At 45.8% G+C, this 26,441-nt stretch overlaps 2 long non-coding RNA genes across 2 annotated transcripts in view; both read right to left on the bottom strand.

Moving 5' to 3' along the window:
- The window catches only part of LOC129393566 (uncharacterized), a 126,032-nt gene extending 104,082 nt beyond the window's left edge, over nucleotides 1–21,950 (bottom strand). The window contains exons 1-4 of the long non-coding RNA XR_010108979.1: nucleotides 21,530–21,950; nucleotides 20,361–20,471; nucleotides 20,093–20,161; nucleotides 9,753–9,829 (exon numbers count right to left, since the gene is read on the bottom strand). This is a non-coding gene — a long non-coding RNA (uncharacterized LOC129393566). The remainder of the gene's footprint in view (nucleotides 1–9,752; nucleotides 9,830–20,092; nucleotides 20,162–20,360; nucleotides 20,472–21,529) is intronic.
- Nucleotides 21,951–22,513: 563 nt separating this feature from the next.
- Nucleotides 22,514–26,325, bottom strand: LOC129393571 (uncharacterized). Its single transcript, XR_008620562.2, has 3 exons — nucleotides 25,208–26,325; nucleotides 24,038–24,261; nucleotides 22,514–23,036 (listed from the first exon to the last, which is right to left on the bottom strand). It is a non-coding gene; the product is annotated as an uncharacterized LOC129393571 (long non-coding RNA).
- Nucleotides 26,326–26,441: the final 116 nt, after the last annotated feature.

The raw sequence follows: 26,441 nt of genomic DNA, 5'->3' as shown, positions 1-26,441 counted from the left end.
ATTGTTAAACAAGGCATCAATCATCCCCTCCAATACCATTTAAATAACATAACATTCTGATCTCCTGGCAAGATGAATAGCACTAGAAAGAAGCAACTGTCAAAATTGCCGATTTAAGGGCATATTTTGTTTCTAAAACTTGGCATTTCTTAGAAAACCTCTCATAGGATTTGTAAAACATATACTATGCCTATGAACACATTAATATTTATTTGCAGAAATGGTTCACTGTTAGCCGTGGACAAGGCCATGAACACACACTTGTAACAGAGCAACAGATACAAGAAAGTCTGACTGAGGCTCCTTTACTGCTCCTGTCCTGTTCACCTTAACTTTCATCTCCACATGTCAGTGCTTCCTCATCTTGCTTGACTTGAAGTCAGTGCATTTCTTCAAGCCAGTAAGTTCTCTATACTGACTATTAAGCTGTAATTTTCACAGGAAAATTAGAATGTTCCTTCCCATTTTCCTAATTTCTCAACTGATTTTTCTCAGAATTCAGAATCCATAAATATTGAAATGCCAGGAGAGAATTTCCAAATGGAAATGCTATTCCCTTCATCCATTTTCAGAAGAAACTGTACCATAGTGTTATCCTTCTCTTCTCCAATTTTTTTTTTCCTGCAAACTTATGGTTATCACCTCTTTAAGTGCGTAGCTCACAATTTTGCCTCCCCTGCAAATGGTCCCAAAACAGTGAAGTGGGTCCTCTTTAGCTGTGTCTTTAGTACATAATCCTGCATTTCTGACCATATGCAGGGAGTGTGACCCAGGGAAGGATCCCTGACTCAATGGGATTTCTCTTGCTGTCTCTAGAATTTGAACACCGGAACCCAGACGTGCAGAGGCTGGGAGTCATTGTGGTGTGCTATATTGATGACGGCAGCAGTGGGTGGTGTGGGGGCAGTTAATTGACAGCTACCTGTTGCTGACATCCCAGGAACTGCCTGAACTTCCTCTTTCCCAGTCATAAGATATCTAAGATTCTGCAGTATTCTTCATTAAATCCTAGCATGGTTTAAGCTAGCCAGAATTAGGTTCTGCTGCTTTCAATCAACAGAACCTTAGCTAATACATTATTTCCTGGTCTTTGTTCCTTTAATTTTCCAGGAAAAGAAGGGAAAATGGCTTACTGGTTTTAAAAAGAGACAAGGGACAACATACCATTTATGCAAAATTTAGAAGCACTCAAAGGAAACTCTGGAAAGTTCCTGAGACATATATAGGTAGGATCAGCATAAAACTTGAACAGTGTATCTAGATCATGGTTGCCATGGTTGCCTTGACACAATGAACATCTGTATCAAGATCATATTTTCTTGGTGGGACAGAGAGAAGCACAAGGCGGGACTCACATTTACAATAATCCTTGTTTTCCAGGGACCATACAACCCAGTTTGTCCAGAGCTGTTCATCTTAAGTTTGTTATCCCGCCATAATTATAAATAGAACCTCCTTTTTCTCTCAAGAATATCCCACTTTGGATGATAATTTCTGTGACTACCCATTAAGAATATTTAATAACTATAGAAAACTGATTCTCTATATTTTTTGTATGTTTGAAACATTTTATAACAAAAATATCTTTTAAGTAATCGCCTACACAGAATATAGCTGCCAAATGCTCCTACTCTGCTATTCTAACCATGAATCCCTCTGGGGCCCCTTCCTCCTACGGCGCTTGTGAGGATGAAATGAAATAAACTCTATGAAGTGCCCAACAGTGACCAACACTGAATAAAATACAGCCACCATAGGCGGCCTTCCCTTATGTTCACCAAACTCCTGATAAGTTATTTGGTGATGTTTTAATCTTAATATTTTATGTAGATTATACATTCATCTGATTCAAAATGCAAAAGGTACAAAAGCATATACAGCTAAAAGTTTCCCAACCCACTACCATTTATCTCCCTGGAGGCAACTGTTTCCAGATTTTTGAATATCCTTAAAGAATATCATATGTATGGAAAATAAAGATTATATATTTATATGCATCTGTGTATGCATTTTCCTATGAGAGGCTCACAAAGTCTCCTTGAAGAGATATCATTATTACAAATACCCCTCAATTTACAATGGGGTTATATTCCAATAAACTTATGAAAATATTGTAAGCTGAAAATGCATTTAATACACTTAACCTACTAAACATCATAGCTTAGCTCGGCCTACCTTAAACACTCACATTAACCTACGGTTAGGCAAAATCATCTAACAGAAAGCCCATTTTATAATAAAGTGGGCTTTGAATATCTCATGTAATATAATGAATACTGTACTGAAAGTGGAAAACCGAATGGTTGTATGAGTACTCAAAGTACAGCTTCTGCTGAATGTGTATTGCTTTCAAACTATCTTAAAGTTGAAAAATCATAAGTCAAAATATTGTAAGTCAGGGATTGTTTGTACTTCCACTTTACATGATGAAATTGAGCCTTGAAAAGATTAAGCGACTCACCCAAGGTCACACTGGCAGTTAAATAGTGAAACTTGGATCCAAATTGTTCAGTCACTACATGTATTGTCTTGAAATTTGAAAAAGAGGAAGAGGAATTAAACTACTAAATTGAAGGAATATTTTAGGCATAGAAGAAGCAGATGCCTTCATGTCCAAGTGATTGTGAAAAGCCCACTTGCCCCAAAATATGTCTCCTGGTCATATGAAATTCCACTATTTCAGATTTTTACCTGGGGATTTAGAGTAATCTGCTGTTTTCCTAGAGCTCCCCTAAAATAGAAATAGAAATTTTGGAAGGCTAAATATATGCTAACATTGGAAAACTCATTTTCTCCCCTTCGTAAGGCAAGGTACTGAAGGAGGGGGCCCTACGGGCTGTGCAGGGACATCCTGGAGGCATGGGGAGAAGAAACTGAAAGGCAAGTTTGTATGGAACAAAGAATACCGATCTCAGGATTCTCCCTTGAACCTGCCCTAACTTTGTTCAAATAGACTTAGCCACTGACCTGCTGTCAAAAGACCACAGCCAATCTGACTTGTTTTCAATATAATGATGAATATTGATTTGGTCCCTTCATCCAACATTCTCAGCTGGATCTTTTTTTGACCAAGGATATACATTACTAGGTGAGTACAGGCAGTTAATTCTTCCACACGGGACTTCGGAGTTTCTGAGTTAACCAGAATCACCCACCTTAACATCTGCCAGTTTATACCCCAAGTCCTGACCAATGCCCCCTACCTGCTATGCCTCATGTTTTCAATATAGCATAAAATCAGAAATGAAAGATGAAACATCATAGCCAATATCACAGAAATACAAAGGATCCTAAGAAACTGCTAGGTATAATTACACACTAATTGGATCATCTAGAAGAAATGGATAAATTCCCAGACACATAAAACCTACCAAGATTGACTCATGAAGAAATTAAAAAATCTGAACAGACTAATAGCAAGCAAGGAGGTTGAATCAGTAAGAAAACGTCTCCTATCAATGAAAAACCCAAAACCAGATGGCTTCCCAGATTAATTCTACCAAATATTTTAAGAAGAACTAATACCAGTCCTTCTCAAACTCTTCCAAAAGCTGAAGTGGAGGGAATACTTCCAAACTCATCTTACAGGGCCAGCATTACCCTGATTCCAAAGCCAGACAAGAACACTACAAGAAAGGAAAATGACAGGCCAATATCCTTGATCTACATAGATGCAAAAATCCTCAACAAAATCCTAGCAAACCAAATTCAATAGCACATTGAAAGAATCATTCACCATGATCATGTCATGGGTCAACATAAGCAAATCAATACATATAATATACCATATTAGAAAAATAAAGGATAGAAACTATATGGCCATCTCAATAGATATAGAAAAAGCTTTTGACAAAATTCGAAACCCTTTCATGGTTAAAAAAAAAAAACACCCAACAGATCACGTATTGAGGGACTGTATCCCAACAAAATAAAGGCCATATATGACAAACCCATAGCTAACACCATAATCAGTGGTGAAAAGTTGAAACTTTTCCTCTACCATCAGGAACAAGACAAGGATGCCCACGGACACCACTTCTCAGGGTAATTAGGCAAAAGAAAGAAATAAAAGGCATCCTAATAGGAAAGGAAGAAGTGAAACTGTCTCTACTGACAGCGTGATCTTGTTATATATAGAAAACCCTACAAACTTCACTTAAAAAAGGTTAGAACTCAACACAAAGAAGGGAACAATAGACACTGTGGGACTCCAAAGGTGGGAGGGAAGGATGGTGGGAGCAAGGGTTGAAAAACTACCTATCGATTACTATGCTCACTGCTTGGGTGGTGGGATCATTAGAAGCCCAAACCTCAGCACCATGCAATATACCTGTGTAAGAAACCTGTACATCTACCCTCCTGACTCTAAAATGAAACATACAATATTTTAAAAACAAAAACAAATAAATAAAATTTGAAAACTGTTAGAACTGAACTGATAGGTGAAATCAGTAAAGTTGTAGGATACAAAATCAACATATAGAGCCTTGAACACAGCAACATCCAGCTGTCTGACACGAAAGTCTCAGGGGCAAGAAAACCTCTATATGAACTCAGAAACAATGAGCTAGGTTGTGTTTATGTCTGAAAGGATGTTAAGAACTGCATTCATGTTACATCAGAGCCAAAAGAAAGAACCAACAGGAAATCTGTACCCAACAAACAGAAATGACAAGATGAAGGGAAAGCAGAGGTAAGGGCTTACCTTAGAAAGGGCAAGTGATTAGCTCAATATGCAATACAATGTTTGCTCCTGAGCCAAAAATTTGTACAATAATTTGGATATTACTTGCACAACCAGAAAAATCAGCCACTCATTAGGAAAATGTGTTTCTGTATAAGTCTTAGGACTCAGCTATCTATAATAACATGAAAAGACAATATTTTCATCCAAAATGAGTATTTTTGTTTGTCTTGGCTTGTTATTCTAATGTCAACAGCCTCTAAATAAACTGTTGAAGTACATGATATAACCACCTCTTTCTCCATCTTTCCCATTGCTCCCATAGGGTTTCAGTTGTGCAATTTCACCATTAGCAAAGCTTTTTGCTGAAATCTGGCTTTTCAAAGGGAGAGTATCCAGAAACAGAAGATGCTGATCTGGGAGGCTCTTCCTGATAGAACTGCTGCTTCAGTTTAGCTTGAAAAAGCCCACACCCAGTTCCTAATGACAAACATCTGAACACCGGGTCTTCCCACGAGCAAGACCATGCTATGCCTCCTGCTCGCTCTGTTCTATAAGCAACCCACAGATTGCTCCCTGTGAAGAGGAGCCTGCCAGGGGAGCAGCATTCCACCAGACCCTGATTTAGCAAGATATTTCTGTATCATTCCCCCAACCAGCTGGAAGTCCTCCACTGCTCTTGTGTAAAAATCTAACTCATCTCGCTGAATTTCCTGATTTAAAAGTCTAATTCATTTCACCAAAAGTGTGACAGAAGGAAACCAAGTACACCATCTCTCTCTTACAAACCAAAGCTATTGCATGTGCCTTCTGGGGGAAAAAAATGGTCCAAATATGTTATGGAGGGGGTGCCAGCCCAGTGTCATCCGCTTACTATTGCCATAGGATCTTGGCTGATGGCATCAGAGGAAAAACAAGTTTATCGATTACTTTCAACCATTAAGCTCACTCCTCCATGAAAAATAAGTCACAAGTCCAATGTCTCTTATTAAAATAAGCACTGCAAAATATAAAGGAGTCACAGTTTTAAAATGGGACACACGTTCTCTAAGCGGTGAACCACGTTAGAGGTGCACTGTTTACATTGTATAAAGTCCCCTGGAGCCAGGGTTAGGAAGCGCATCTGTTCTTTGGTGTTCTGGGATGAAGGAGAAAGGAAAATGTGCTGCCAGAAGTGAGTGGGAAGGAGCCCATGAGATAAAGGAAGTAAATCCATTTGCTGATTGCAATAATAATGGTAATACACGAAGCTATACATACATACATACATACATGCAAACTTTCACATTTTTTAAAAAAAAGAACTTAAGGCTTCCACACATGTAATCAGCCCTTATGAACTCTCCTGATTAGCTGCAAGGAAAATCTTCCTTTCTCCTTTTTCCTGCACCATCCTGGGCTCCCTTTTGACTTGTTTTTTTTTTTTTTTTTTAACTTATAAACAATCAGCTCATATTCTGAAGTTTGTAGTCCCCTCCCGCCCCCTCTCTCTCTATACCGCTCATTTACATTGGCAGCTGTCGTGCTGCTGGGCATCCTCAAACCCACCAGTTTCCCTTTTATGTTTGAGCAGACAAACATGATCATGCACTAGGCATCACTGTGCCACTCAAAATGCTTTTTTGTTTTTTTAATTGCATCTGAGAGAAATCTCAAGGTTGCAAACCTGGAGTCAGAATTGTCTCCATGTGTCTCAGTGGGAAGAGTATCGTGTGAAGAAACAAGTTGATTCTACTAATCAAAAGGAATTTTTTTGATATCAGGTCATCCTCCGAATGAATTTATATTACCGAGTGGAGGGTCACATGAAGAAAATGGTCAAACAGCACCACCTACAGCAAGAGCTCAGAAGTGCAGCGGAGCCGGGCTGAGTCAGGAAAGAAAAGCAAGCTGGGGCCTGGCTCAGCGCTCTCCCCTCTGCTCCTGTCTGCACGGAAAGATTAGGATGACAGTGGCAGGAAGCCTGTGCACCTAGTATGCATCACTTGAAGGGAACACACAGATTCCAGTAAACATTTGGAAGGAAATGTTAATACCAGGCTCTGCTAAACAATATGAAATGACTCCTAGATGAGACAAGCGACTTTCATCAAAGTTTCCTGATACCTGAAAAGACAGCCCAGGGGATCCTGCACTACATCTGCTGTATGTAAATTAAGCGGGTTTTTTTCCCCTTTGTAATCAAGGCTCATACACAAACAAAATCACACTTTAGAAACGGCCTATTTCAACTTGTAACTAGCTTGCTTTCAGGGGCTCCAGGTCAAAAAGAAATAGAGCACAAAGACGCTTTCTCCTTAGGGATCATACACAAATTCACTCTGTCCGTTTCTTTCCCACACGGAGCAACAAAGCCATCAGACCTCTCCATCCACCCATCGGGTCCTTCCTGATTAAAGTGAGATAAATCACAGCCCTCTCTCTCCAGATGGCAGGCGACAAGAGGGGGATGTTTGCCTCAAGAAGTCCTCCCCATCCCTCTGCATTCATGCAAGCCCGAGCGGAGAGATGCAAGATATTATGGATGCATTTTAATTCCCCAGACCCTGCAATTAAAAATGGAAATTTTTTGGCCACACGTGTTGGCTCACGCCTGTAATCCCAGCACTTTCAGAGGCCGAGGTCGGCGGATCACCTGGGGTCAGAAGTTCGAGACCAGCCTGGCCAACATGGTGAAACCCTGTCTCTACTAAAAATACAAAAATTAGCTAGGAATGGTGGTGGGCGCCTGTAGTCCCAGCTACTCGGGAGGATGAGGCAGGAGAATCACTTGAACCCGGGAGGCAAAGTTTGCAGTGAGCCAAGATCGCACCACTGCATTCCACTCTGGGTGACAAAGCAAGACTTCATCTCAAAAAATGTTTTTAAAAAATGGAAGTGTTGTTCTTTCATTTGTAAATGTGTTTTGGTAAAAGAGGGGCAGTTTAAGCAACCCTTTTTATTGTCTACATTGTTAAAATTCATCAGACATGGACTCTTGACTCCGTTTTGCCTGGGCAGACCCAATTCAAGCATTTACAACAGCTATAACCTCCTCAAATCAAAAAGAGGAATCAGCATTATTGCTAAGTTCAAATAAGGTCTTGTTTTATTTCATTTTTATTTTTGAATGCAGCCATTCCTCCAGGTGCTATCATCAGGTAAGATTGTCAGTCCCGATTAGGTAAAAGTATTATTACAAAATGCAATTCTTAAAAATTCAGTGTCTAACTACACTTTTAATAAGCCTTTCCCCCTCCCCTATGTATTCTCCCTTAGACACCCCTTCTCAAATTTAAAATCACAGAAACTAAAATATGATGCCTAAAGAGAGCCTAGCAACTGCCCAGTCCTCTAATTTGATGAGTGGGAGTACTGAAGCCCAGAGGAGGTCAAGTAATTTGTTCAATGTCTTAGATAAGAAGAAAATGACCAGCTGGGAAATCCCACTCATGTCAAGGCAGAGGCACAGGGCCACAGACTGTGGTTGAATTGTGCCACACTCCTACATCCTTCTTTAGGAATCACAGAACATTCCTGTGTTGAGTCGGAGTCACTGACTTCCTTTTCAGGCTGATTGAGTTCTGTCCTTATGGGCTGCGACAAGAAGTTTTGGTATTATGCTACACCAAGACCATTTATCTAGTTCAAGAAATGAGCACAGTCCTTAGAGCCCAGCAACTTTCCCCATGTCCAGTAAATGTAGCTTCTCCACTAGAAGCTGTCAGAATGGAGCCTTCTGGCTCATCTTGATTTTGATTTGTGCAAGAATGAATGGTTGTGCTAAGACAGCTTTCCTAGCTGATAGTGAGCAAAACTTTTTTCTCATAATCTATAAAAAAATATTAAATTAGAAGCACAGAGGTTATTTCATGACTTTTATCTTCCTGCAATTTTCTTGTGGGCATAAATGATTTGTTTTTATCCTGCCTGCCCCCCCAATCCCTTTTCCAAGAGACTAAAAGAGTATCTAGTGCAAAGTAGAGACTCAAATATTTTTTAATAAACAGTGATCCCAGCCACCCAGTGCATGTTGCCAAATGCCAACCCCATAAATGATCAAACACATCATCTCATTCAGCCAATCAAAATCAAGTGCTACCTATTTTTTTAAGTTTTCATAGCCCTTGGGCATCTGCTTTCTCAGCATTTCCCAAACTTGAGTCATTCTCATCCTGCCTTCATAATTTTGCTCTGTCAATTACCTCTACTATTATTTATTTCATATATTTTTAAATAGCCCCACTTTTGAAACTTAAATACATGCCTTTTAAAAGGAAGCTTTCTTACTACTATACATCAAAAGCCATTATTACTTGTTCTAAGTACTCATAACAACATGTTCACAACTATTAAAATTTAGTAATGTGCATCCACATACTCTATAAATTCATGGAGCATCTGCACACACTTTAAGAAACAATTCTGCATTACTCACTCAATTTTCTTGACATCCTTCTGAGGCAGGACAAACCTTGGGCCCAAAGAATTGAGGTAGGAGTCCAAGCAAGTTGCCAGCCACATAAAGGCAAACCTTGGCTCGGAAGTCAGGACTACCGGCCCCTAGGTTATGGTTCATGCTCTTTCCTCTGCTCTCCAGAACCTCCTATCTCCAAGTGTAGTTAGCAGCCCAGATGCAGCAGCATCCTCTAGAGACTTGTTAAAAATGCAGAAGCTCAGGCTCCACCCCAGGCCTATGCAGACTGAATCTGCATTTTAACAAGGTCCAGGTAATTCACGTGCACATTAAGTTTGAAAAGGCCTGGTCTAGATCAGCGGTTCTCTAACTTAGCAGCACATTAGAACCATCTGTAGAGACTTTAAAAATACCAGTGCCTGGGCTTCACCTCCCAGAGAATCTGACTTAAGTGTCTGGGGTTTGCCCTGAGTCTAGGTATTTTTAAAAACTCCTCAGCTTATACAAAGCTGGCAGGGCCGGGCACAGTGGCTCATGCCTATAATCCCAGCACTTCGTGAGGCCAAAGTGGGCAGATTGCTTGAGTCCAGGAGTTTGAGACTAGCCTGGGCTAAAACCCCATCCCTACAAAAAAAAATACAAAAAGTAGTTGGGCATGGTGGTGGCACATACCTGTAGTCCCAGCTACTCAGGAGGCTGAGTCCTCGCTTGAACCCTGGAGGTCACGGTCTGGTCAACAGAGCAAGACCCTGTATCAAAACAAACAAACAAACAAACAAAAAATGCTAGCAGCTTACCAGCTAGGGAGGCCTGTACAGCCAAGTTTTCCAAATGGGGCTACATTAGTTGTTCCAGAACTTTAGCTGCATCAAAACCACCTGGATGGCTTGTTCAGCTACAGAGGGTCTGGCCATGCCCCTAGAGTTTCCAGCTGAGGGTCTGGAATGAGGCCCGATGATTTGCATTTCTAACAATCTCCAGGCGATGCTAATGCTGTGGGTCCAGGGACCACATTTTCAGAATCTATGCTAAATGAACCGGACAAGATCAAAGCTCAAACTTATTCCAAGAACTTTTCAAGGCCCACCTGCAAGTTGTAGTGGAAGTAAGCATCTAAGGGTGCAAAAAAGTTTGCACCCTTAGATGCTATCAACCTTAATAACAAACAGAGAGAGGCTCTCCACAAGAAAAAGATATTCGTTTGGAAACAGAGCCTTGCAATAGAAATAGGCAAGCCAGAGTAAACTATATGCATATTCACGGAGGTAAAGGAAGACAAAAGAAAAAATGAGGAAGATTATATGATCATTTGGAAATGATTATCCTTGGCTACAAAGATCAATAACAAAGGTGATGCCAGGCCCAGGTTGGACAGGCAGTTGTTGGGCAAATATCCTTCAGAAGCATTGTTGTGTGCAAAGTTGCAATGGGCTTTGTGCAAGATTGTGTTTTTTGCAGTCTTCTGTGATAAGTTTTTGTTATCAGGCATACAAGCCCAAGAATCCTTTTTTGCATGGCCTTCCCTGGCTCTATTTGTCAGGGTTTTGGTTAGGGGAGGGGTATTTTTAACACTCTCAATGTAAAAAATGCCATAAGGTAGGTGCCCCAATTGCTTGTTTCATCTTCATAAAATAACTTTTCCACCCGAACAAAGTCTACACATAAATTGTAAAAATACCCTGGCATGCAGTCCCTGGAAAAGTTTGGAGTCATTCTCGGGGTTCCCACCCAGGTGGGCAAGCGTAGCCACCACAGATAAACACAAAGTAGGGGTGCCCACTGGGGTTTGGTGGCAGGCAGTGGCCCTGGTTCTGATATTTGGCTGAAAACACAGCTCCTCTTTGTCACCCTCAGGAAGCCATCCCAAACCGCTCGAGGAGTCCTTGAAGCCAATGTTACCACTAGGACAGCAAGTTTGCCTGAAAACTATTTGCCTTTGCAGCAGATTCATTAAGCCAGAACAAAGAGAAGACCAATGACTAAAAGATTTCTCTCCTTTTAAAAATCATGCTCTTTAACTCATAGCACATTTTCATTGTCCATCTGGGCAAAGCCGCTGTCTCATTTTGCTTTTTCCCTCGTCTGTGATGCTCACACTCATCCTCCCTATCCCATCAGCAACCTCTCTAGTATGTTTGATATGTGTCCTTAAACTTTCTATCTTGGCTGGGGGCGCGGTGGCTGTCATCTCAGCACTTTGGGAGATGGAGGTGGGTCTATCACTTGAGCCCAGGAGTTTGAGATCAGCCTGGGCAACATAGTAAGATTTCATCTTTACTAAAAATAAAAAACAAAAAACTTTAGCCAGGTATGGTGGCCTGTGCCTGTAATCCTAGCTACTCGGGAGGCTGAGGCAGGAGGATCACTTGGGCCTGGGAGGTCAAGACTGCAGTAAGCTGAGATGGTGCCACTGCACTCCAGGCTGGGCAACAGAGTGAGACCCTGTCACAAGAAAAAAAAGAAAGAAAAAGCAACTATCTCTGTAGAAATAGGCAAGGTTGTTTGATATGCAAATGTGGCTTTAAATTACATAATAACATTATATCAGTAAGCCCATTTTTTTCTTATAGTTGCACTCAACATCATGATTTTAAGACCTAGGCATGTTGCTTTATATTTTACCTCATGAGAAGTCACCTTTACACATCTGTTTCTCACACTGAAATCAACATGCTTTTGAGTCAGTATTTAGGACTGAGTGAGGCTGTTCGCTGGAGTTAATCTGACACCAGATGCATTTATCCCTCTTTAGGACTGTAACGAATTCCTTTCCGCTCTGTTCGCCCATGCTCACTAGTTGGCATCACAGGTGTCATCTTTGAAAAAGAAAAACATCTCATCCCTTGGTTTCCTGACAACCACCCCCACCCCCTGTCTTGGCTCTTTTTCATGGAATTTGCACCAAACAGCACAGAGACAAACATATCTCTAACGTCTATGATTTATCCTTGCTTACACAAGATCACTCCAGCCTATAAAAAAGTATTTTTTAAAAATATGAAAAGTTACCCCAGTCTTGGATTACAGAGTTTCAGATAAAAATGAAAACATAGTAAAATTGCTTATCAGAGAGTTTCCTGTTCTTATTCGCCCTTACTCCTTTCGCAGATGTGAGTCATAAATCCACAACCAAATCCTCCCTCCTTCGAGGTCAACTCCTACTAACACCCATGAGGAGGGAATTTGGCTCATATAATAACACTTAATTAAAATGTATAATGTCCACATGTACATGAGAGATAAAAAGAATGCTTCTTCGGGTATGTTTCCGCCCAATCTTTCAAAATACGTGAAGTATTTCTTAACCTACTATACCCTATAAATGATAAATATAAGATACTAAGATTTAAAATACTTTCAATAACACTTTCCTAGGCCTCCAGATGAGCACTACATAAGTTTATAATCAAATGTTTCAAATAGCTACCATGTATTATGTGTTTATAATGTGCCAGGCACTGGAGTAATGTGTTTTCACATTTTAATCCTCATAAGCCAAAGACATAGATTTTTTATCTTCGTTTTAAAGTTGAAAGACCTAAGGCTCAGAGATAAATTTTTAAAAAAATCTTTAATCCCTTTATACAAGATTAGCTCATTCTCACAAGCCAAAAATAAAACCCAAAACTCCCATATCTCCCCATATAAAAAAATACTCTTTAACTTCTTTCTCCCTCCAGAACCCCTCCTCCCTCTCCTTTCTATCTTCAGCCAACATCTGGAAGGTTCTGTCTACATTCACTCCTCCATGTTAACGCCTCCCTCTTCCCCTCCTTTCCTTGCAACCTGGTTGCCCCTCACAGCAGTGAAACAGGAAGCTGTTTCCCCAGCCCATAACCAGCTGTAACTTTGAATCACTGTGCACCCTTGGCCGCGGCCGCCTCCTCCTTCAATTTAACTCCCTGCCTTGATCTGCCATCTCTGGCATGCTCTACTTACATTCACTCCTCCTCTTCATGTGTTTCTGGGCTGCTTTGCCAACTCTTCTTCCTCTGCTGCCCTCATACATCCAGGCAGAGGAGCACAGCTTCTGCCTTGGCCTCCTGCCTTAGTTCTAACCGGTGTCCCCTGAGCATCTCAAGCCCCCAGACTGGAGCCTGTGTCCTGGGGTTAATTCCCTTCCCCACCTATGGAGGCTTAGCTCCTGCCCACCAGTGGGGTTATCACAAGTGCCTGCCTTTTCCTCACACTCTGCCTCTTACAGGGTTTCCGTAGGCTGGCCATTTGTGAGTTGTGTGACCCTGGACCTCAGTGTCCTCCCATAGAAAACAAGGAGCATGAACTAGATTTATCTCTAGTGTCCTTTCTAGGTGTTTCTTTCTTTCTTTATTTTTAAACAAGATCTCACTCTCTCACCCAGGCTGGAGTGCAATGGCACTAACATGGCTCACTGCAGCCTCAACCTCCTGGGCTCAAATGATTCTCCTGCCTCAGCCTCCCAAGTAGCTGGGACCACCACTCCCAGCTAATTTTTTTATTCTTTGTTGAGATGGGGTTGCAATGTTTCCCAGGCTAGTCTCGAACTCCTGGGCTCCTAAGAATTTTAACATTTGAGTTTTCTTCCAACAAAGAGGTGGAGGAAAATATAACTTTATATAAACATGTATAAACCCTGCTTCCCACTTTAATTAAGCCATAAATTCCTGCGGCAGCTAGGGATGTGAAGAGGCAAGTGAGAAGAGGAAATGTGCATAAGACTCCCAGCAGCTTGGAAGTAAACAGGGAGGACTGAAGTGACCCTGTTGCTCCGAAGGTGGCTGTTCATTAGCCTCCTTCTGTCCTTAGACCCAGCTGGAGCATTGCATGCACTGGCTCCCAGGTTGCAGGGGATGTCAGCAGCTCCAGCTCATCCGATTGAAGGAGGCCATGTGGCTTTCCCTGGACTTTCTGCTTGAACAGTGAATCCCTGTAGGGCCTGGATCCATTGCCCTCTTCTCCTCCCGCCCCACCCAAGCACTCTTCTTCATGAGTTTGCTTTCTCCTATCTTTTTTTCCTCCACTTTTCCTTCAGAAATTGTTGATTAAGCACCTGCCATGGGCCAGACATTTTTCTAGAGTAACACCTCAATGAGCAGACAGGTTCTTGTTCTCATAGATCTTCCATTTTAGAGAGAAAGCTGAACGATAAACAAATAATACAGCAGGTGGTGAGGGGTGCTATAAAGAAGGATGAGCAGGGTAAGTGGGTGAGAAAGTGTGCTACTTTGTCCTCTAGAGGCCAGGGAAAGCCTCTCTGTTTAGGTGATATTTGACAGAGATTTGAAGACACTGAAGGAGTGAGCCATTTGGATCTCTAGGGAAAGAGCATTCTTCCCCAGACAGAGAACAGCAAGTGCAAAGGCCATGATGAAGAAGGGAGCTTGGCCAGAGTGAGGGACACAAACGGCAGCCTACGGTGCATGCACGTCTTAAGAGATGAGGTTCCTGGTGCCCTTTGACTGCCTCAGAGATCCCGTGCTCACAACACACAGCCCCAATCATCCTAAAATACATCTATGCTATAGAAACTTGTCCCAAAATATCCTTGCATAATGATTTACCTTCTGGTATCCCACCCATGAAAGCAGAAATTTCCTGCTTTCTCCTAATAATTACTAATAATTCTCCTAATAATTACTAATCTGTCTCCTCCCCCAAAATGTAAGGCAAAGAAGAGCAGGGACTTGGCCTATTCATTCACTGCTCTATGTTCGGCTCCTATTTCAGTGCTAAAAACCAAGTGGGCCCTCAATAAATATTTTTGTGAATTTATTTATTTATTTATTTTATTTTTTGAGACGGAATCTCTCCCTTCCGCCCGGGCTGGAGTGCAGTGGTGCGATCTTGGCTCGCTGCAACCTCCGTCTCCTGGGTTCAAGGGATTTCTGGCTAATTTTTGTATTTTTAGTAGAAACAGGGTTTCACCATGTTGGCCAGGCTGGTCTCGAACTCCTGACCTCAAATGATCCATCCACCTTGGCCTCCCAAAATGCGGGGATTACAGGCGTGAGCCACCGCACTTGGCCAGCCCTCAATAAATATTTATTTTCTAGGTGAAATGGGGAATCTAACTATGCTACATGGTAATGAGGCAGCTGACTTTCTTGGAAGCAGAAGACCTAATTCTAGATGTGGTGACATAAAAGCAATAAAGGAAGGACCTCTATAAATCACTTGTGCAGCTGAGCCTCAGCTCTCAAAGTGTTAGATTAGAACTAGGGATGGCAAAATCCTGTTACAGGCACAACTCACCCCCTCCCTTCCATGCCCACTAGACTCTCTAATGAAGCGTGGCTGTCTCTCTCTGGAAAAAACTACAGAATTCTTCCCACCCAGTGCTCCTAGCAGCCACAACCAAAGGGTCAGAGGTGACCCTTACAATGAACCCAATTTGCCATCCCTCAATTAGATGTTTAAGATTCCTTTCCACTTTAATATCCTGTGGTGCAAATCTAAGCAAGCCTGCTTGTTTGGCCACATGGAGGTACATGTTCCTGCAAAATCAACCCCAAGAAATCCTATTGCTCACAGGTAAGCAGGTAACCCCTGCTTCCATAGCAGAGGCAGTCACTAGTAGTACTTGCTTCAATTGGGACAAATATTTTTCACCCGGAAACTAATTCAAGGCTACCTTTTTCAGACTCCTTCGAAGACTGCTAGAATTGGTCCCTTGAGTAAGCTGAGTGTTGTGGTGCCCCTCAGTTCCCATGCCATAGAAGCTCGAACCTCATTCATTAATACACTAGCCCTAAGGCTTGAAACCAGTCTGGCCTGGCTTGGAGCCTTTAGATCACTCTCTAGCTTCTGGCCAATAAGAATGAGCTTCTAGGCCAGGCATGGCGGCTCACGCCTGTGATCCCAGCACTTTGGGAGGCCGAGGCAAGTGGATCACTTGCATCCAGGAGTTCAAGACCAGTCTAGGCGACATAGTGAAACCCCATCTCTACAAAAAAATACAAAAAATTCATCGGGCGTGGTGGCACGGGCCTGTAGTCTCAACTATTCAGGAGGCTGAAGTGGGAGGATCGCTTGTGTGGGGAGGTCAAGGCTGCAATAAGCTGTGATGACACCACTGTACTCCAGCCTGCATGACAGACTAAGGCTGGAGTGCAGTCTCCAAAAACAAAACAAAACAAAACAAGACAAAACCAAAAACCTGCAGCCTGCACCACTCCTACTGGTAGGCTTGCTCTGATATCAGCACTTCAAGCAGGTGATAACACTATGAGGTTTATTTTTAATTGCTAGGTGTGGTGGTTGTATTTCCTCAGAGTAAAAATGCATTTCCTTCCTCCCTTTGAAGTGAGATGTGGACCTGTGATTTGATCTGGCCAAGAAGGTGTGACCGAAAATGACCTGGACACTTCCAATGGGAGCTTTAAAAGCCAGTGCACAATTTATCACTGATCCTTGTTCTGCTTCAGTCATCGTAGAAGCCCAGGTCAGGATGGAACTCCCACCAGCCTGGATTGCTGATTAAGGATGCTCCATGTTAGAGCAAAAATATAAGTTGTTTTAAACCACAGAAATTTGGAGGTGGTTTCTTATTGCAACATAACTAGTCTCTATTGACTGATACTCCATGGTGTAAGATTACTCATGGGATTTTTCTAGCTCAGAGTTTCTCAATTTTGGTAGGATTGATGTTTGGGGTTAGTTATTGCTTTCTTGTGGGGACCATCCTGTGCATTGCAGGATGTTAAGTGGCATCCCTAGCCTTTACCCACTAGACACCAGCAGCACCCCATCCCAAGTTGTGACCATCAAAAATCCCTCAACAGTGTGATTCCACTTATTTGAGGTACCTAGAATAGTCAAAATCATGGAGACAGAAAGTCAAATGATGGTTGTCAGGGGCTGGGAGAAGAGGGAAATGGCGAGTTAGTGTTTAATGGGTAGAGTTACAGTTTTGGAAAATGAAAAGAGTTCTATGGATGGATGGTGGTGATGGTTGCACATCAGTGTGAAGGTGCTTAGTGCCACTGAACTATACACATGAAAATGGTTCAAATGGCTAATTTTATGTTATGTGCTTTGCCACAATTTTTGAAAATGGAAAAAAAAAATGTCTCCAGACATTGCCAATGTCCCCTGGAAAGCAAAATCGCCCCTGGTTGAGAACTAGTGTTCTAGCGGTAGTGCAACACATTCAATTGTAAAATATGTGTAAAAACGTGGGCTTAGGGCTCAGCCCTGCTTTTTGCCATTGAGGGTTAGAATCTCATCTCTCCTAAAATATTTTTTATCCACTCAGATTTTAGGCCAGGATCAACAGGACAATTGAACTGTTTGATCTAGAAAAAGCCCCTCTCTATGGACCCAAAACTGGTGTGATATGAATACACTCTGTAAAAACTCTTACACTGTTTTAAGCTTTACATCTGATAAACAGAGCACAGTAGAGACTCCACTTGGGATAATTTTTCCTGAAACCTACTTGTTTTTCATGCTGTTTCTGCAGTTAAGGTGCCTGGTCTTGAAATGTGTTGAAGCAAAAGAATGGGAAGAGCCAAGGGACACATCAGGGAGTTTCCAAATGACAGAACTGCAAACCTGCAGGGCAGTCCTCTGCTGAGGAAGAGGTAGCTTACACTCTGAATGCATCTTGAGGAGTATTCTCCATACCTGAGGAATAAATTAAGGCTAACAAGGGGGCCTAAATGGTGATTGGCTCTGCTCTTGACCAATTGAATTCCATGCTCGGACTGAGGCAGCAGAGGGCTTCTTACACCCACCTCCACCACCATCACCCTGCCTAAGTCATCTCAGAGAATCCTCTTTCTATCTCAGTATTGGGTCTACATTCTTATGCTTCAGCCCTTTTCCATAATGACCCCTCCAGATTGCCACACTCTAGAACCACTACAGAGGGTGGCGTCACTGCTGTATGGACACTTCATCTCAAAGTGAGGGGCCAGCTCACATGATTTGCAGGGTTCCTTTCTCTGGCCTTCTAAAACATTCTCCAGGTTGAGGCTGAAACTGCTCCCCCAAAGCCCCATAATAGGCATGAACAGATTATCCTCCTCTTCTTGGTTCTCATGGCTAGAATCCTTAACCAATCCTCTCCCCACAAAGTAGGGTTGATTTCACAAGCTGTTATTTTACCTGCTCGTTCTGCCATCTGCTCTTGAGTTGCTTGGTGAACACCTCCAGCGGGCTTGGAGCTGCACTGTCACGCTTCACCCCAATCAGCTTCTGGCCCCCCACTCTCAAACACATCTGCATCGGCACACCCCTCCCACGCCCCAGTTCTGCCCACAGTGGATCCATCCATCTGCGCTCCAGGCCCCAGCCCCTTGGGAGCTTGCGCTATCAATTACTTGCACTTAGTTCAGAATATTTAGCCACTCCATGTTCATGGTTATTTCATTTATTCAATGTAGTAACATGTTTAAACCTCTCCCGTCCTGGAAAAAAAAAAAAAAGTCCTACATTTAACCCTATCTCCCTCTTTAGCTTAAAGTCATCTGTAATCTTCCTTGCCATTTATTTACTCCATGTCCCAGGTTGAACAGTATCCACACACCCCCAAAAATTCATGTTCTCCCTAGGAATCTTAGAATGTGACTTTATTTGGAAATAGGGTTGTTGCAGATGTAATTAGTTAGGAGTGGACCCTTAATCCACTGTGACTGGTGTCGGTGTCCTTAGAAGAAGAATAGAGGGAACACAGAGGCACACACAGAGAGGAGGCCATGTGATGATGGGGGCGGAAACTGGGGTGATGCATCCATAAGCCAAGGAATGTCAGGGCTTGCAGGAAACCCCAGAAGCGAATGGAAAGGCATGGAGCAGATTCTTCCTAGCATCTTCAGAGAGAGCATGGTGCTGCCAAAACCTCGTTTTGAACTTCTAGCTTCCAAAACTGTGAGAGAAAAAATTTCTGTTGTTTTAACAAGACACCCAGTTTCTGGTATTTTGTGACAGCAGACCTAGAAACTGAATATACCCTTTAAACCACCACTGTTTTCCTTTTGGTTCCGAGATTCTTTCGTGTATGACCTGCGAGAGCCAAATCCAGTCTTTATTTGGCCTCTCTGGAGCACGTGCAACTCATTTATTCCTTATTGATGCTTCTCCCCCACATCCTTCTCGGCCTCTTTCATTGCTTCCTAATCTCACAGCCAGCTACTGCATACTGGAGTCCCTGGGTTCATCACCGCCTTTTCCCACTCTGTTCCTGCTCCACCGCAATCTCATCCAAATACCAGCTCTCCTCCCACCCCCATGCTGATGATTCCCCAAGCCCTCTGGCCTAAGCCTCTCTCCTGAGATCTACTTTGAGTTCCCCACTGGCTCCTGGACATTTCCACCTAGAACTTGTACAAACACTTCAAAAACTACATGGCTAAAATGGAAGTCATGGTCTAGAAGCCTTCCCAAATAAACCTGCTTTTCCTCCTGTAACCTGCATGTCAATGAGAGGCTTCACGTTCACACAGGGGCATAAGCCAGACACCTGGCATCTTCTTGGGCTTCTCCTCTGCACTCTTGGCCGTGGTCACTGAAGCCAAAGGACTCTGCCCATAAGGGTTTGGGGAATGTATCCTCTGCATCCCTGCTGCAGCTGCTTCAGCTCAGCCTCTTACCACCTCTTGTGGCTAGCGGAGACCTCCACTACACCAGACTTTCATGCTGCTCTGGGAGCACTTTCTTATACCACCTTGTTTTAAGCCATTCCCCTGCTTTGAATGCTTCAGGGTTTCCTGGTCACCTGCAGGATGCTGTCCTTAGCATTCCTCCACTTGGAATAACAACGCCTCGTAGCATCTGGCTTTCAGGAGTTTAGAGTGGAGGGGCTCTGCATTCAACTCCAGGACCTACCACATACTTGGTGCGTGGCCCTGGGCAACATACTTACTCTCTCTGTGCCTCAGATTCCTCACCTGAAAATGGGGATAAAAATAGTACCTACCTCATAGGGTTGTTGTAAAGATTAAATGAGTGAATATGTTCAGAGTACCCGGAACTGTGTCCAGCATGTCGTAAGTGGGCACTAAATATTAACTGCTATTGCTGTTAAGTATTACCTTTCCCCACTCATTTCTGTACAGCTTCCCATGTGCGTTGTTTTCCAGCCGATCAGAACACTCTTCCATCTTAGAAGAAAAAAAAAGAAGCCCCACCTGTGTTCCCCTGGCTCTTGGCCTTGACACACAGTGTCTGGAACACCTTTCCCACCACCTCTCCTCCCATGCTCCCTATGAACATACTTCGACTCATCTTTTCTAACCTAAGTACCCTCCCCTGCAGTCAAGCATGCTCTTCATTGAGCCTTCGTAAGGCCCTTGTGCTCACCTCTATTGCAGCACAGATCATACTGCATTATAAAGGACCATCTCCTGTCTCTCTGTCCATCTTTCAGAGTTTGCTGTATTGATCTTAGTGATGTCAGCACGTGGCACTCAGCTAGACAAAGAAAGCAGGCTCAATAAAGGCTGGTAGAATTAAGTAAAGAATTGTATAAAGGCATTAAATAGAGATGGGGTACAAATATGTCCCAGGCTGCCTGGGATAGTCCTGGTTTAGGCCATAGTCCTGATATAACTACTAACAACACCTTCTTTCACTGTCAAAAATAACTCCTTTGGACAACACATTATAAGGTCACTCTAGGTATTAGAGCTGTGATTCTCACCCTATCAGGCCCAATTTTCTCTTTGCTTAACAGCTATTTTAGAATACCCTATGCACTATCTTTAAATGGGATTGATAGGCAATAGAAACTGCCAATAACAGAATTTCAAAAAAACCAATGTAATACCCTAAATACAATGCTAAATGGAAAATGAAGGAGATTTTTTAAAAAGTAGCTTAAACTAAAATTATGTGTGCAGTATTTGGATGTGTAAATGCTTAGGTCTTACACTTCTGGCCAAGATGGAGTAACAGAGACCAAAATTACTTTCTGACCTAAAACAACAAAAATACTGGACAAAATATATGAAACTATGGCCCTCAAGCAACAAAGGGAATCAATCACTGGAATCAAGCATCAAAAGGCAGTGATCCTCAAGAAATGAGAAACGTATGAGGCTAGCCCCACAATTGACTTCCCAAACACCTTAGAAAACTTTCCACGCCACAGCACAGGAAGAAAGAATGCAGATGGAGCTCAGAGATCTTCCTGAGTTGAGAGGACAGAACTATGAGTCTGGGAAGGCCAATGTGGCTAGAATTCATAGGGCAGAATATTGAGGAGGAGAGGGCTGTACAGAGACAGAGCTCTGAAAATCTGCAGATAATACTTACCCTCCTTGACTGTTTAACAGAGTAGTGATCAGAGTATGCAGGTATGAAAATCACCTGAGAGGGTGGACCCAGTGGCTCGTACCTGCAATCCCAGCACTTTGGGAGGGTGAGGTGGGTGGATAACGAGGTCAGGAGATAGAGACCATCCTGGCAAACATGGTGAAACCCCATCTCTAATAAAAATACAAAAATTAGCTGGGTGTGGTGACACACACCTCTAGTCCCAGCTACTCAGGAGGCTGAGGCAGGAGGATCTCTTGAACCTCGGAGGCAGTGGTTGCAGTCACCCGAGATCCAGCAAAGCATGGGCAACAGAGCAAGATTCAGTCTCAAAAAAAAAAGAAAGAAAAAAGAAAACTGCCTGAGAATGGAAAAAGAATCATCCACAAAGAGAGTCAGCCCCTCTTCCCCCCTGGCTCTTGGGACCCCGATCGCAAGGTGGGGAGGCACCTCGCGAGCCGTGTTCTCAGAGCCAGCCCCTCTTCCCCCACTGGCCCTTACGACCCCCGTCGCAGGGGGAGGAGGCACTCCCAGCGAGGCGGGGTCTCAGAGCCAGCCCCTCTTCAACCACTGGCCCTTAGGACCCCCATCGCAGTGGGGGGAGGCACCCCAGCGAGGCGTGGTCTCAGAGCCAGACCCTCTTCCCCCACTGGCCTTTAGGACCCCCGTCGCAGGGAGAGGAGGCACCCCCCACGAGGCGGGGACTCAGAGCCAGCCCCTCTAAGCCTTCTGGCTCTTCGGACCCCCATCGCGGGGGGGGAGGCACCCCCCGCGAGGCGGGTACAGAGAGCCAGGCCCTCTTCTGCTTCTGGCTCTAAGGACCCCCATCACAGGGGGGGGAGGCACCCCCCCGCGAGGCGGGTACAGAGAGCCAGCCCCTCTTCCCCACTGGCCCTTAGGACCCCCATCGCAGGGGGGGGAGGCAACCCCCGCGAGGCGGGGTCTCAGAGCCAGCCCCTCTTCCCCCACTGGCCCTTAGGACCCCCATCGCAGGGGGGGGAGGCACCCCCCGTGAGGCGGGGTCTCACAGCCAGCCCCTCTTCCCCCGCTGGCCCTTAGGACCCCCGTCGCAGGGGGGGGAGGCACCCCCCGCGAGGCGGGGTCTCAGAGCCAGCCCCTCTTCCCCCGCTGGCTCTTAGGACCCCCATCGCAGGGGGGGAGGCACCCCCCGCGAGGCGGGGTCTCAGAGCCAGCCCCTCTTCCCCCACTGGCCCTTAGGACCCCCATTGCAGGGGGGGGAGGCACCCCCCGCGAGGCGGGGTCTCAGAGCCAGCCCCTCTTCCCCCACTGGCTCTTAGGACCCCCATCGCAGGGGGGGAGGCACCCCCCGCGAGGCGGGGTCTCAGAGCCAGCCCCTCTTCCCCCACTGGCTCTTAGGACCCCCATCGCAGTGGGGGGAGGCACCCCCGCGAGGCGGGGACTGAGAGCCAGCCCCTCTTCCCCCGCTGGCTCTGAGGATCCTCCGTGGACTCACAGCCTCTTTACCATATTGTGAGTAATATCATCTCCCCCTCTGGAGATTAAGAACTCTTTCACAGACGGGTGTACACCCTCGGTGTACAGAGGGTGTACACCCGTCTGTATTGGGAGTAATATCATCCTCTTCCTCCCTGAATATGAAGAACAGTATCACAGGGGTGTTTCTACTCCCTGCGATATCGCGTGTCATATCCTCCTCTCCCACGTTGCAATTAGAAGGAATATCAGTGGGGGCGTGTCCACCTGTAGGGAAAAGAAAGAGAGATCAGACTGTCACTGTGTCCATGTAGAAAGGAAAGACATAAGAGACTCCATTTTGAAAAAGACCTGTCCTTTAAACAATTGCTTTGCTGAGATGTTGTTAATTTGTAGCTTTGCCCTAGCCGCTTGGCCCCAGCCACTTTGACCCAACCTGGAGCTCACAAAAACATGTGTTGTATAAAATCAAAGTTCAAGGGATGTAGGGCTGTGCAGGACGTGCCTTGTTAACGAAATGTTTACCAGCAGTATACTTGGTAAAAGTCATCGCCATTCTCTAGTCTCAATAAACCGGGGACACAATGCACTGTGGAAAGCCGCAGGGACCTCTGCCCTTGAAAGCAGGGTATGGTCCAAGCTCTCTCCCCATCTGATAGTCTGAAATATAGCCTCAGGGGATGAGAAAGACCTGACTGTCCCCCAGCCCGACACCCGTAATGGGTCTGTGCTGAGGTGGATTAGTAAAAGAGGAAAGCCTCTTGCAGCTGAGATGGAGGAAGGCCACTGTCTCCTGCTTGCCCCTGGGAACTGAATGTCTCGGTGTACAACCCGATTGTACATTCGTTCAACTCTGAGATAGGAGAAAAGCTGCCCTGTGGCGGGAGGCGAGACATGTTTGCAGTAACACTGCCTTGTTCTTCTTTACTCCACTGAGATGTTTGGGTGCAGAGAAACAAATCTGGCTTACGTGCACGTCCAGTCATAGTACCTTCCCTTGAACCTAATTATGACATGGATTCTTTTGCTCACATGTCTTCTGCTGACTCTCTCCTTATCATCACCCTGCTCTCCTACTACATTCCTTTCTGCTAAAATCATGAAAATCATAATCAATAACAACTGAGGGAACTCAGAGGCTGGTGCCGGTGCAGGTCCTTGGTGTGCTGAGCGCCGGTCCCCTGGACCCACTGTTGTATCTTTACACTTTCTCTCTGTGTCTTATTTCTTTTCTCAGTCTCTCGTCCCACCCAACTAGAAATACTCACAGGTGTGGAGGGGCAGTCCACCACTTCATCCACCTTCTGTCATATTGAAAGTAACATCATCTTCTTCCCTCCAGGATCGTGGGAATAATATCCCTGGGGGGTTTCCACTTTCTGCCATGTATGTAGTCATATCACCCCCTCCGCCGTGGAATATCATTAAGGAACATCTCACACGGGGGTGTATACTTCCTCCGATATTGGGAGTGACATCAACCTCTCGGTCTCTGAATATGAGGAAGAAAATCACAGGGCGGGTGTACACCTCGTGCTCTACGATGGGGAGTCATATCTGTCTGTTATGGGGAGTAATATCATCCTCTCCCTTTCAGGATACTAATATCAGTTTAACAGGCTGGGTGAACACAGCCTGCGATGCTGAAATTATTATCATCCTCTCCCCCTCTTCCTCCCCTGGCTCTTAGGATGCCCATCTCAGCGGAGCGAGCCACCCCCCGCGAGGCGGGGACTGAGCCAGCCCCTGTTCCCCCCCTGGCCCTTAGGATCCGTATCGCGAGGGGGGGAGGCACCCCCCGCGCGGCGGGGACTGAGAGCCAGCCCCTCTTCCCCCCACGGCTCTTAGGACCCCCATCGCTGTGGGGGGGAGGCACCCCCCGCGCGGCGGGGACTGGGAGCCAACCCCTCTTCCCTGCCTGGCTCTTAGGACCCCCATCGCAGGGTAGCAAGGCACGCCCCGCGAGGCGGGGACTGAGAGTCAGCCCTTCTTCCCCCCCTGGCTCTTAGGAACCCCATCGCAGTGGGGGGATGCACCCTTGGCGAGGCGCGGACTTAGAGCCAGCCGCTCTGCCCCCCCTGGCTCTTGGGACCCCCATCGCAGGGGGGGAGGCACCCCCTCGTGGCGGGGACTGAGAGCCAGCCCCTCTTCCCTCCATTTCTCTTAGGACCCCCATCGCAGGGGGGGAGGCACCCCCCGCGAGGCGGGGACTGAGAGCCAGCCGCTCTTTCCCCCCTGGCTCTTAGGACCCCCATCGCAGGGAGGGGAGGCACCCCCCGCGAGGCGGTGACTGACAGCCAGCCCTTCTTCCTCGCCCAACTCTCAGGATCCCCATCACACGGGGGAGGCACACCCCGTGAGGCGGGGACTGAGAGCCAGTCCCTCTTCCCCCCCGGCTTATGACCCCCATCGAGGAGTCTAAGATCCTTAGGACTGACCTGGAGGGCTGTGGGTATTAGGTGTCCAAGAAGAAAACTCAGATCTGCCGACGACCGCAGGTAGCTTACTTGGGATTTACTATTCGACAGGTGTCCGAAAGCAGCCCGGGATCCGAAAGAAAGCAGGTCATTTGCAATCTTCCGGAGCCTAAGGGCAGAAGGCTGGTGAGAGAATTCCTAGGAGCTGTGGGGTTTTGTAGACTGCGGAGCCCAACTTTGCAGTCTTAGCCACGCCTTTGTATGACGTCACAAAGGGGGGCGGGGACCGGCAACTTTTGGAATGGGGATTCCAACAACAGCAAGTCTTTCATGACTTAAAGGAAAAACTTCTGAAAGCCCCAGCCCAGGGGCTAGCGGATCTCACAAAGCCTTTTCCACTGTATGCGTCAGAGAAAAGATGGCAGCTGGACTTTAAACCCACACTGTGGGGCCCTGGCTGAGGCCGGTGGCCTACCTCTCTAAACAGCTAGACAGGGTTTCTAAAGGATGGCCCCCCTGTTTGAGGGCCTTGGCAGCAACTGCCCTGCTAGTACAAGAAGCAAATCAGCTGACTCTTGGGTAAAACCAGAACATAAAGGCCCCCCAAGCTGTGGTGACTGAAAGCCAGCCCCTCTTCCCCACCTGGCTCTTAGGACCCCCATCGCAGGAAGGGGAGGCACTCCCCGCGAGGCGGGGACTGAGAGCCAGCCCCTCTTCCCCCCCTGGCTCTTAGGACCCCCGTCGCAGGGGGAGGAGGCACCCCCAGCGAGGCGGGGTCTCAGAGCCAGCCCCTCTTCAACCACTGGCCCTTAGGACCCCCATCGCAGTGGGGGGAGGCACCCCAGCGAGGCGTGGTCTCAGAGCCAGACCCTCTTCCCCCACTGGCCTTTAGGAACCCCGTCGCAGGGAGAGGAGGCAGCCCCCACGAGGCGGGGACTCAGAGCCAGCCCCTCTAAGCCTTCTGGCTCTTCGGACCCCCATCGCGGGGGGGGAGGCACCCCCCGCGAGGCGGGTACAGAGAGCCAGGCCCTCTTCTGCTCCTGGCTCTAAGGACCCCCATCACAGGGGGGGGAGGCACCCCCCGCGAGGCGGGTACAGAGAGCCAGCCCCTCTTCCCCCACTGGCCCTTAGGACCCCCGTCGCAGGGGGGGGAGGCACCCCCCGTGAGGCGGGGTCTCAGAGCCAGCCCCTCTTCCCCCGCTGGCCCTTAGGACCCCCGTCGCAGGGGTGGGGAGGCACCCCCCGCGAGGCGGGG

Source organism: Pan paniscus, chromosome 10 (assembly GCF_029289425.2).
Source record: "Pan paniscus chromosome 10, NHGRI_mPanPan1-v2.0_pri, whole genome shotgun sequence".
Classification (NCBI taxonomy): domain Eukaryota; kingdom Metazoa; phylum Chordata; class Mammalia; order Primates; family Hominidae; genus Pan; species Pan paniscus.
Note: the sequence above shows the minus strand (reverse complement) of the source record. Positions and strands in the feature narration are given on the sequence as shown.